Here is a 13,344-nt window from a genome sequence, read left to right on the forward strand (position 1 = left end):
CCCCCTTCTGCCCTCCAGTAAAACATGCAAAGAGCCCACTGCCAGGAGAATTTAGGACGCATCATATTTAGAAGGAAATCCTGTATCGGTCAAGTGAAGACCAGAATTGTATCATGGAGACTTATTCATGAAATAATCACAATGGGTAACTGATAAACGGCAGGATTGAAATCCCAATCTTTGCCTAGATAATCTCTCTTTATTTTTCTCTTTCATTCATTCTTTCGTATTGGATTCTTGATGTTTGTTTGCTGCTTTTTCTATTTTCGTTTTGTTTTTGATTGTTCTCAGGTTCTTTCACCATTTTTCCTGTAACTGTCTTCCTTTATATAAGTTGTCCTCTCATCAAAATCTCTCCCTGTGAACCATAAGGGGTGATAATGTTTCTTATAAGGACTCTGATTGATAGACTGATCAAAACCCTGAGATGTCAAGATGTCAAAAGGAACACCCACATGGGGCAGAGTCACAGACAAAAACAGTGGGGCAGGAGCTAAGATCTTCCATGAATAAAGTTGTGGGACCAGGATGTAGGCTGATGATGGGGATTTTGTCAGATGTCAAAGGATCTAAGATTTTTGGAAAGAGAAACGAGGAGAAACAACTTGAAAGTGACAATGGGGAACGAGGAGAGCATCTATTCCATTTCCTGACCCTGTGTTACTTAAGAAGCATGCAGACAAGGAAGTTTGCTCAAGAAACAGCCAGATTTATGTTAGGCCTGGAAGTGACTAGAAAAGCAATTGGAGAAAATGAGACACCAGAAACATATATCCTACTTTGTATATAAGGTTCCTAGGATTCAGGAAGAGGCAGGAAGGAATATTTGGCTGTTATTGAAATAGACAAAGATATTCAAAGGTTGTGAAATTCGAAAACTGAGGAAAGGCACGTTTGTGGAAAGGATTACATAAAGGCTGGGGCAGGCATTTTGGAGATACTAACAGTAACACCATTGCAGATTTCTATGAATAATTCAAAGGAAGAGATAAGACAAGGGGAAACTTTTAGCACTTGGCATAACTTAAGCATTTAAGTAGCAGTTGCCTTTCAAGTATAGGACTGAAAAAAAAAAAAAAAAAGACCTGAGTTTAGAAATTCTGGAAGAAATCAGAATATCTGTATTCTGTGGTCAACATGGATATATATGGTATTTTCTTAAACACCACAGAGGACACTTTCAGTCTCTAAAAGCTCATTCTCTTCTTCCATCTTAGTGAAGATCTGGATTCAAGACTGTTCAGCTGGTCTACATTTACCAGCTCCCAGGGCAATCAGGTGTGGCCATGTGATGGGGTTCAAAACAATGGGTGTGAGAACAATTCTAAAATTTTTAGTATCTTAATGCATTTCTGAAGTTTCTTTACAAAGTGTAAACCACTATGAACCAGTATTTTCTTTTTTCTACATTTTATACAAATATGGCATACTGTATCCCTTTGCATCTTGTGTGTGTGTGTGTGTGTGTGTGTGTGTGTGTGTATGTGTGTGTGTGTGCGTGATTTAACATATGCCTTACACGTATTCTACAGAACAAAGAAAGCATAATCATTATTTGGCTTTTTTGTAGTGCATGGTATTATATTTCATGGATTTACTATATTATACCCTCACACCCAGCTTTAATGGAGATCTAGATTTATTCATTAATGCAGCACACATTTATTAAGTGCCTACTATGTACTAGGATTATTTCAGACCTTTATCCGTGTACAAAACTGGTAAAGGTTAAAACCTTCACGGACTTTACATTCTAGATGCAAGAGGCAGATAATATGGAAACAGTGTTCCAATCAAAAGGAAAGAACTTATTCCAGCACATGCCTGACATGTTGGCAGAACAGCAAGAAAGTCCATGTGCCTGGAGCATAGTAGGTCAAAGGACAACAGTAGATGATGAAATAAAGATCAAAGAGCAGCCACTGACAGTACTTGGGTATATTCTTTGAGTGAAATGCAGATCCATTTTACGTTTTGAGCAGTGAGTTGATTTGACTCACATTTTTTATCACTGGCAATATTGCAATAAATAAACTTGTGCATATTCCATTTACGTATGCACAAATGTCTTCATGGGATAATTTCCAGATTAGGATTATAGCAAAAAAGGTATACACTTTTACAAATATGAAAGATATTGCCCAAAATGTCACCCAATGGAGGCTGAATCATTGCCTACTGCCCCCAGCAATAAATGAGTATCTGTTTCTATTTTATATTTATCTCTGTTCCCTTTTGCTGGTATTCATGTATGTGTGTTATCATTACTTTTTTTTAAACATGAAACAGCTTACTTTTTCCTTTTTCTATTTTCTGTGTTTGTTGGTATTTGAAAAAACTCATGAGAAAATAGGGAAGTTTCCTGGATAAAAGGTACAGTTTGATATTCTAGAAGAATGTGAGTTAATAAATAGTGTTACATCCCGAAGAGTTTGGATAAGACAAGGCTTAAAACATAGGAACAGATACAGGTTTGCCTTTGGTGACAGAACTTCATGTTAATGAAAGAAACAGGTATGTGTAGATGCAGATAAGTTTGCTGGCTTGTGGAGAGCCGGAATTGGACGTTACTTCTCAGAGAGGTTTATTTCCTTTGTGAAATAGGGGGCTTGATCATCTATTGGGAATAAAGGGAATCATGGAAGAAAAGAAAGGAAGTACAGAAGATAAAATATTTCTTGTCAGAATGAGAAAGAACATTGCCTGGTGAAACATAATTCAGTTGAAATCACCGTTAGAACACTGATCAAACAGGCAACCACGAATGTGTAGTGTCACCAGTTGGCTCAGGTGTGTGATTTTCTCCACAGTCTCAAAAGTCTATGTACAGACAAAGCGAACACAGGCAGCAAGATTTCCCCAAGGCTGGATCCTTGTAGGGCAAGTGGATGAAAAGACATCAGGTCAAGGTTGTTTAGAGATTCTTCAGGAAGAACTTAAAGTATTCAGCTATGAAACTGAAGCTAGAAAGTAAGAAAATGCATTATAAAAGCTTTAGAGAAAATTCTAGTTTCCTCCTTCCACGTACCCCTCCATATCATGGCTTGTATCATGCTATATATCATCATAGCACAGCCTCTGCTCTATTAGATAAAACATTTTGACTGACATCCTTAATTAACAAAACTCATGGAAGGCAACCAGAAGGAGTTCATTTCCCCATCGCACACATACTTTTTAAATCTTTTCATGAAGAGTAGTCTGCCTTATGCCACACGATGACACCAGGCAGTCCCTCAACATTGTGGATCACTATGAGATGTTTATTTTAAGCTTTTTTAACTCTCATTTTAAGTTGCAAATGCTTAACAGTATGAAGAATCCCCCCCCCACCAAGATGTGGTTTATTCTGTGTGAAGTGATTGTTGATTTTTTTTTTCATGCTTATTTCCCTTTTACTACAAAATGCCATTTTCACATTCTTGGTAAGAGCCTGGGGAGGGAGCGGTGGTAAGGGTGCAAGAAAGTTCTTTATTGATTGCTATTTTTAAATCGCATTTGTGACCTCAGGGTCTGACCAAAACTTAAATCTCACTTTCTCCCCTGGGGCATTTATTCCTATGGTCTTCAGAGAATTTAACAATGCTGTTGGTCTTTCATGGCTATTATTCCAGAACAGGATGTATGTGGTTTTTGATGCTTATTTGTTTGTGATTGCCCTTCATACTCGGGATCAGATGATCAACAGTCAGCCTCCAGCTTCTCTTCTATTAAGACCTGAAAGACTTAAATGATTCCCATGTAGCTCTTATATTCAGTGGAAGTTCAGTTACTTCCCAAAAAAGCCTTGTCCCCACCCCCCTTTCTCTCTATCTCTGTCTATATCTTTCCTGCTGCCTCAGGCCAATGGAAACAGCCTCTTGTCTTCAGACTCCTCAGCTACATGTCAGATATGAGTATGCTCTCCAAAATCCAAAGGCTATATATTAAGCTCTTTTATTTATCCCATGGAAGCTGGACCTCTTATCTTGAAGACAAAAAGAACATCTTACTTATTCCCTTTGTTTTTGTTAGAAGTTTGAAAGGGCAGGCAAGTGTTAGAGAACAAATTTCTTCAGACAATCCTCTTTACAAATTGTGCTTCTTCCTCGTTTCTAGTATTTTATATAGGTGTGGCTGGGCCATTCCTAGGCTGTGTGGGTCCTTGAGTCAATAGTTTCTGTGGGGATTTTGTCTATAAAACCATTTGATTATAAATACATATGTATATATATATATATATATATATATATATATATATATATATATCTCACATGTGTCCATGTGATATATAATCATTCATGAATGAAGATTTAGAATATCTCTTTCTGTATTTAAGAAATATAAGAAAGAGAACTTATATTTTTGTTAATTGTCCAATCACAGCATGTGAATACTAAATATAGTATTCAGGCCCCATTTTTTCTTCTTCACATCTTCCAGTTCAGACATTATCTTTTCGCATCATTCTTTTGTCAAACACACCATTCCTGGTTAATTTCATATCTTCCATCCAAAGAAAAAGGTAGCAATACCGTTATTTAACAAAATGCTCTGATCTTTGAAAAATGTTCATTTAAAATCAATATCTATCTTCTTACCTCAAAATTTCCCTAATACCATGTATTTAATCCTGGTTTTATCATTTATACATCACGATGTATAATCCATCCTGCTGCCCATGGATACTAGACCTGGACAACAGAGAGGAACTTTAAAGAGTTTGAGGATGGCGTTCCCAAGTGTTGAGACCCTGTATTGTTCCCTGGGGCTTCTATAAACAAAGTACCACAAAATGTGTCATTTAAAATATCAGAAATGTGGGGTGCCCGCGTGCCTCAGTCAGTTGAGTGTCGGGCTTCGGCTCAGGTCACGATCTCACAGTTGACCCATGCAAGCCCCGCACCCAGCTCTGTGCTGACAGCTCAAAGCCTGGAGCCTGCTTCGGATTCTGTCTCCCACTCTCTGCCCCTCCCCCACTCATGCTGTGTCTCTCTCTGTCTCGAAAAATAAAATAAACATTAAAAAAATTTTTTTTAAATATCAGAAATGTATTCTACCAGTTCTACAACCTAGAAGCCTGAAGTCAACGTGTCAGCAGGGGCATGCTCCCTGTGAAGGCTCTAGCATGGAAATGTTGCTTCTTCTAGCTTACAGTCGTTGCTGGTAATCCTTGATGTTCCCTGTCTGGTAGATACCTTACACAAGTCTCTGCCTGTGTCTTCACATGGCCTTCTCTGTCTCTGTGCCCCAATCTGCTTCTTGTTATAAGAACACCAGATATATTGCATTTGGGAGCCACCCTATTTCAGTATGACCTCATCTTTAACTTGATTACATTAGCAAAGACCTTATTTATGAATAAGATTGCATCCTGAGGTTCTGGATAGATGAATTTAGGGGTGAGGACACTATTCAAACCAGTGCAATCTCTAAGGCACAGAGACCTAGCCAGGATCTAAGGACAGCAAAGGGACATGAGAAAATGAGTTGCAAAAGGAATTTTAAGTATTCCCTTTATAAGATCAGCCCAATAGGGGCACCTGGGTGGCTCAGTCAGTTAAGCATCTAGCTCTTGATTTCAGCTCAGGTCATGATCTCAGGGTTCCTGGGATTGAGCCCCACGTCAGGCTTTGCACTGACAGTGCTATCAATGCAGAGCCTGCTTGGGTTCTCTCTCTGCCCCTCCCTCCTCTGCTGTCTCTCAAAAATAAATAAAACATTAAAAAAATAATAATAAAATAAAATAAAATCAGCCTGATGTGATCTGACGCATATTCATTTTGAAGTTGCAATCCATTTTACCTCGTTGCTACACTCAAAACATCCAATTAAATATTGTGTTATAAGCATGTATGTCCAGCCAAAATGAACTTGCAATCATGTCAAGAAAAAAGTGTCTATATAAAATAACTAGGAAATAAATATTTAAGCTACAATAAATAACACAGTCAAGTAACATCAAAAATGTTGTAACAACAGCATATGAAAATATACAGCTCAGGGTAGTGGCTGATGGTTGCACAATGGCAAATACGAAAAACCTCTGAATTATGTATTTTAAAAGGGTGAATTTTATGATGCATGAATCTCATCTCAATGAAACTGTTCCCCCAAACGGTACAAGAATCATTCTGAGATGAGGTTGATTGAAGCCCACTTTTTGGAGTAAATCCACTTTAAGATGTCTTCAAGAAACTGAAAAGTATAAATTGAAATTTGTAAATTAGTTTTTTAAATATCTATAACCTAAGGGGTGCATGTGTGTGTGTGCATGTGCATATGTTGTATGTGTGTGTGTGTGTGTGTGTGTGTGTGTGTGAAATTCCTTTTTAGAAATAAGGCTCACATTTGATTTCATTAAAATACTAACATAAACTGTTGTCAATTAATTAAAATGACAACTTCAAGTTATAGATATCTTAGACTGAAGGGAGACCATAAATCTGCAAATTATCCAGTCTAATTCTTCACAGGACACTGGACTGAAACCATATTTTGCTTCCATTGAAAAAGCATATTGCTGGGGCACGTGGGTGGCTCAATCCCTCAAACCTCTAACTTGACTTTGGCTCAGGTCATGACCTCACAGTTCTTGAGTTTAAGCCCTGCTTTGGGCTCTGCACTGTCAGTCCCTGGGATTCTCTCTCTGTCTCTCTCTCTCTCTCCCTCTATCTCTGCCTCTCCCCTCGTCTCCTGCTGTGCACATGTGCAGATGCCTGGACATGGGCTCTCTTGCTCTCTCTCTCTCAAAATAAATGAATAAACTTTAAAAAAACAACAACATATTGCTATCTAGTTGAGGAGAGATTCAGGCAGTGAAGGAAGGGCATTGTTATTAGGTTGTAATCTTATTTAACATCTCTATTAATCATTGAGTGGGGAAAGAGATGCAAGCTAAGGAAACAAATCACAATAGATTGTCAAGTGTTTTAACACCAATTAGTACAGACATGATAAAAAGGGACCTTCAGTGATTAAAGGGCAGCCACAAATTGAGATCCAACTCGGAAAGTATAATATGGTTGGCAAGTAGCCCTTGGGAATAAAAACAAAAATGTGTAATTGTTTTTCAGGTCATCATTCCAAAGATACATGAAGGATATTCAGTGAAAATGAAAAAACAAAATCCTTACTTTTGCAATAAAGATTTTAATGTCAGTTTTTGTATTTTAATTTGTAATTTAATTTAATTTTGTATTTTAATTTGGTTTCACTTTAAGTTTTTAAGTAGGACATCTTTGCTTTTAGATAGCTTTTGAAATTCATGGACAAAAATTTGCCTCTGGATTCATATTTTTTTTTCTTGCCATAGACTCAAAATTTGCCATAGAGGATGATAGGGAAAAAGAATGAAAAGGCAAAGAGAAAGAAAGAAAAGAAAAGAAAAGAAAAGAAAAGAAAAGAAAAGAAAAGAAAGAGAAAGAAAAAAAGAAAAGAAAAGCAAAGAAAAAAAAGAAAAATTTAAGAGGATTACAAGCAAGTTACCTTCATTGACCCTTGTACAGAAATTAAAATAAAAATTTATAAATATTGAATAAAATATTTGGAGTCAGTTTGTCCTACAATGGGTTAAGAGAAGTGTTTGTTTGTTTGTTTTTACTAGAGATACCTCAGGAAATGAGCTTTCATTAGTTTACTAAACAATTTTTAATGGTTTGCAAACTACTCAGGATAGATCTAGATTTGAAATTTTAACACAACATCCTCAGTTAACAAAAACCGATGCTAAGTATTTGACATATAGAGCATAATAAATGTAAGCCAAAACAGGAATATTTGAGCAAACAGTACCTTGCAGATGTAAAAAATGTCAACAGGACTGCAGTGGAGTCACTTATGCTAAGCCCCATGGTCTCCAAACTAAGAGACTTAATTTAATTTACAGTTTCAGAAATGGAACCTTAAACCACTGAGTTAGGAGATACCTAATCAAACCTAGTGAGGTAATATGTCTGATACACCCTGAATGCCCTAAAAGAAAGTGATCTTACCAGGACTAATCCACTTTTTGTTAAGTATAACCTCCTAGTCTGGTTCTCTTCTGCCTATAAAAGTCTCTTATTTTGTACAGTTCAAAGACTCTTTTCTAACTGCTAAGATGGGATGTTGCCAGATTCATAAATCCTTATATATAAAGTCAATAAGATCTTTAAAATTTACTCAGTTTAATTTTTTTTAACACAGATAACTCCGACAGTATGTGAAGAAAGAATGAATACCTTTTCAGGTAATCATTTCAATGTGATTTTAATTATTTGCTTTAGGAAGGGCTTCAAATATTAAGCTTTATACTTTTATCATATATTTTGTCATAAACATATAAAGAAAAAGAATTAGTTTCAAGACAGAACTTAACATCTGCATGCTAAAAACCTATCTCTATAGTTAACAATTTCATGCTTTACATGTCTGAGATGATAAGCCTCAAGAATAAGTTTTAAATATATAATAGTAAGACTTATCACATATATGATATGGGCCATTTTTCCACATCTGAATATCTTATATTTGGTAGTTATGGAAAACTAGCATCCTTATAAAAATTATAAAGTAATTATTTCATCTTCAGAGTATAGACATATTTTAGAAAATTTTAAATAATGTTTTATAGGAAAAAATTACAAACAATAAAGAATAAAATATTTTTATTCTAATCAATCTCAATAACATTCATATTTTACTGCTTAGCACAAAACATTGATTACTTTTATTTTTATTTTTAAAATTTTTTAATATTTATTCATTTTTGGGAGACAGAGAGACAGAGTGCAACGCAGGGGAGGGGCAGAGAAAGAGACACACACACAAAATCCGAAGCAGACTCCAGGTTCCGAGCTGTCAGCACAGAGCCCGATGCAGGGCTCAAACCCATGAAACGCAGATCACGACCTGGGTTGAAGTCTGACATTCAACCGACTGAGCCACCGAGGCACCCCTTGTTTACTTTTAAAAGTGAGAATAATTTCACTGGAGTCAAAATTACTCCAGTAAAATGTTCAAATAATTGAAAGAGAAGATATTTTGAACTGTCTTACAGGAATCAGTTAAATTACTGACTTTGATAATTTAGAAAAACACAAAAGTACAGTGAGTGTATGTTGTAAAATTGAGTAACAGCTGCATCCAAAATCAGTCCACAGTGGCCCTGATTTACATCAGCTTCTGTATCCCCTGCATGTCTGTACTGTGTATGGTCCTCACTTTGAAGCTAATGACAGCATGAGAGCAAAGAAGAGATAAAATGAGAATAAGAAGCAGTGAATTTTTCAAAGACAACAGCAGATGGTAATCTGTATTTATAGTCATTCACCCAAAAATATGCCTGGCTATACAATGAATTTTATCAACTGAAATTATTTTCGAATAATAATTTAGCTTTGGATAACATCTATTCTGCACTTTGGGAAGTTTAAAACTTAACTTGTACTTTTGCTCTAAGAATGGATCCCTTAGACAATATCAATTATATCTTAAGAAAAAAAGAAGAAGAATGGCCAGGAAACAAAGCAAAACAAAAAGAATGGACCATAGGCAGACAGAATTATGCTTTGGCCCTAAATTCTCATTTTGTCCCACTCATTCTATTTCCCCATGCATGCATTCAGTTTTGTCCAGAATGACATCAAAATGTGTCCTCTCTTCATATTTTTCCCTTAAATTGTACGTTTATTTTAACTCATTCTAGAATATGACATCCCTTCAGTTTCACGTGAGGTAAGATAAATATTAATCTCATCTCACCCCCTTAGCACAATTTGGCATAAATCCAAGTGCCTCTTGGCTTTATATATAAAATGAGGGGCCTGTGGTTCCTTTTAGGCTCCTAAAAATGCAGAGTGGTGGTCTCACAATGGAAGTGGAGTGCTTATTAGCATGGAGATAAGGCATATTCGAGCCCAAAACTATCGCCATCTTCCTGGTGCAAATTCATTGTTTTTTCATGGATCCCAAAAACTTTAGAAAGATTTGAGATTAGGACAAGCTTTCTGGAGTCACTGAAGACTGAACTTTTGTCAATTTGCGCCCATCCTAATTCAAACACCAGAACTCTCACATAACCCCAGGTAGAGAGGTCACAACTGCTAGCATTCTTCCTGGCTTCTGTAAACAGATCATCTTTGTGTACTACCCTATGAAGGGTTCTAAGCACCTTAATTCTTTATTTTTTCCTTCCAAGTTTTTATTTAAATTCCAGTTAGTTCACATACAGCATAATATTAGTTTCAGGTGCAGGATCCCGTGATTCATCACCTACACACAACACCCAGTGCTCACCACAGTAAGCACCCTCCCCGGTTACCCATCACCCATTCAACCCATTGTGCCCTGGCCACCTCCTCTCCACCCCAGCTTATTCTCCATCGTCAAGAGTCCATTCCGTGGTTTGCCTCTCTCTCTTTCTCTCTTTTTTCCCCCGCTATGTTCATCTGTTTTTATCCCTAAATTCCACATATGGTATCTGTCTTTCTCTGACTGACTTATTTTGCTCAGCATAATACTTTCTAGCTCATCCATGTCATTGCAAATGGCAAGGTTTCATTCTTTAATGGCTGAGCAATATTCCATTGTATGTGTGTATATGTGTGTGTGTGTGTGTGTGTGTGCATGTGTGTCTGTATACAAACACACACACCACATCTTCACCTCTTTATCCATTCATCAGCCAATGGACATTTGGGCTCTTTCCATAAGTTGGCTATTAATGTTGCTATAAAAATCCAGGTTCATGTATCCCTTTGATCAGCTTTTTTTTAATATGGTGGGTAAATACCCAGTAGTGCAAGTGCTAGATTGTAGGGTAAGCACCTTAATTCTATCTGAAAACTATGACAATGGATTTATTTTTTCAGTGACTTTAAAAGATGAAGTAATTGAAGCAAACACTAGTTTGCAAGTCTAATGTGAAGATAATTATTTACATATTTACACATGATGTAAGTATAATCGGAATAAAGATTCCACATTCAAAAGTTGGTAATGATTTTATAAAAATAAGGATAATAAATTTTATTTATGGATTAACTGCTATATGCCAGGCACTGTATTCAGTTCTTAGATGCATTAAAACAATTAACACTAGAATCTTGTACACAACAAGGCCACTGTGGATCTGGGTATCTCTTTAGGACAGCTGCCCTTGATGTTTTCATTCAGTGATCCATTCAAACAAAAGGGGGATGGGAAAGAGGAACGTGTGTGTCTGTGAGTGGGGACAGCCATGGACACTGGTGAGCATGAGGAGTCTAACTTCGCAGGTCTCAGTAGAGCTTGACTCTGCACCAAACTTGATTCTTTTTCTTTCACTTTTCTTTTACTTTGGATGCTTACTTTGTGGCATTGTGACTGAGCTCTAGCCATGAAATTGGAGTACTGGTGATAAATTTCATTCCCAGCCTGTTTCATACACAGTTTTCAGGCATAGTACCCAGGTTCTTTATTCTCTTCCACCATCTTTATCTATATAAGCACAAGGACCCTAGAAATCATATGTTAAAGATGGACCAGACTCAACATGGAAAAATTCTGGATCCCTGAGTCAATTCTCACAGGGAAGCAGCCACAGTGAGGAACACCCATTACACGCATTAGTGAGGAATACATTTGTATTTTGTTTCAGCCACCATAACATTTATAGTTTATATAACATAGCTTCCTCATGTCATTAAATCTACATATATATATTTTTTTCAAATTTAACACCTCTGAAGTAAGGATGCATCAGACAATCAAAAGTGTCTTAAAATTATTTGATAGCATTCTTTCCTTCATTATAATGTATTGTTAGTTCTCATAGTCAATAATGTCTTAGATTTCATGACATATGGTAATTCACAGGTTTTCTTGATATTGAAATCCATGATCTTAATCATTACCTACATTATATATCTACTTAAGTGATGGACTACATTGTGTAAGCTAGCTATCTGGTTCATGATACGATGCTTTGTTACTAGATTTTTACTTCAGAGTGTTTTTTCCTTCCTGTTCAGCAAATCCCCTGGAAAATATAAACATTATTGTAGACACCTTTTCTAATTGCATTCCAGGTGTGTAGGTGCAAATTAATTTTTTACATGTATTTTCTGCTATTTAGAAAATCCAAAGCCCATGATATAATCTGAAAATAGTCCACACATTTTCCAAAAAATAAGCTGCCATGTGCTCCCAAATAGAATAAGATTTGGCGTGAATTAAAATGATTTCCACCATAAATTAGAGTTGAAGTCCCCATGGTGGTAAAGGCCACATGGTTAGCATGATAAGAATATGGACTTTTTTTCCTGTGATATAATAGCTTTGTGAACTTGGAGATGGTGGGCCACTGACGCTAGTTTACTGATCTATAAAATCACAATAATATTTATTTCATAAGATTATTGTGAAGATTACGCATAATATGTTAATAATAGTTGCCCAGTAAATGCTAAATCTTCCTCCCCATCCTTTTTGACATACCGGATTTTCAGTTGAACTTTTACATTTATCTGATTTATGACTTAAATAGATGAAAGTGAATGCAAAATTAGCTGCAATCTCACATTGCTTGCTTCAATGAAAAAAGTGAAAGCAAAACTAGACCTTTTCCTGTGTGCCTCATTAGCTCAGTAAAATCTAATTTTCTCTAATTTCTTTCACTTCCTATGGGAAAGACCAAGTGATTATTGGAATTCATAGTCACATTTCATGATCTTTTCATACCTCTGTAGATTTTTGCTTTGTGAGATAGAACCTGAATTTGAGTTCAATTTCAGACCACATAGGTGAGGAAGGTGAGGGTATATTTTGAGGAGAAATGACAAGAGACTTCATCACTCACTTGTGAAATTTTCTCAAAGTTGCGAAAATCTCACAAAGGAATTGGACACAAAGGAATTGGACACATTCTCATAGCTATGGACAAAGAAATAGGCCGTTTCCAAAAGCAGAGGCCATAACAATTCCTCTGGGGTAGCTATACTTCTATCTTTCTTACATGGGGAAAAATAAACTGCCGAATTGGATGGCCAGATATCTGTGAGAATGCCTCCTACTTACTGTGGGCTAGCAGGTATAACTAGAAAATCCATTTTTACAAATAGTTATGATGCTGTTTTCCCATAGTGCCAGCAGTTTACAACCATCTCAGATCCTGTAATACACTGATGCCAAGAAAATTCGAGAGTGGAAACTTTCTTTTTCAGAATTTATTAATGGAAAAGCTGTCACAGAAAAATTTTCCACTGCAGATCTGGAGAGAGATGTCACTGTGTACTGTGTCTGATTTAAGAGCAAAACAATGATTATAATGAGTTTCTCTTTAGAAGGAGTGCTAATTTAAGGAACTAATGTACATTTCAATAATATTGGAAGCAAGAAACATTA

At 36.3% G+C, this 13,344-nt stretch overlaps 1 pseudogene; it reads left to right on the forward strand.

Annotated features, from left to right (window-relative positions):
- Positions 1 to 541: 541 nt before the first annotated feature.
- Positions 542 to 13,344, forward strand: part of LOC123587482 — a 77,400-nt pseudogene continuing 64,597 nt past the window's right edge.

The sequence above is a fragment of the Leopardus geoffroyi genome, chromosome D3 (assembly GCF_018350155.1).
Source record: "Leopardus geoffroyi isolate Oge1 chromosome D3, O.geoffroyi_Oge1_pat1.0, whole genome shotgun sequence".
Taxonomy (NCBI): domain Eukaryota; kingdom Metazoa; phylum Chordata; class Mammalia; order Carnivora; family Felidae; genus Leopardus; species Leopardus geoffroyi.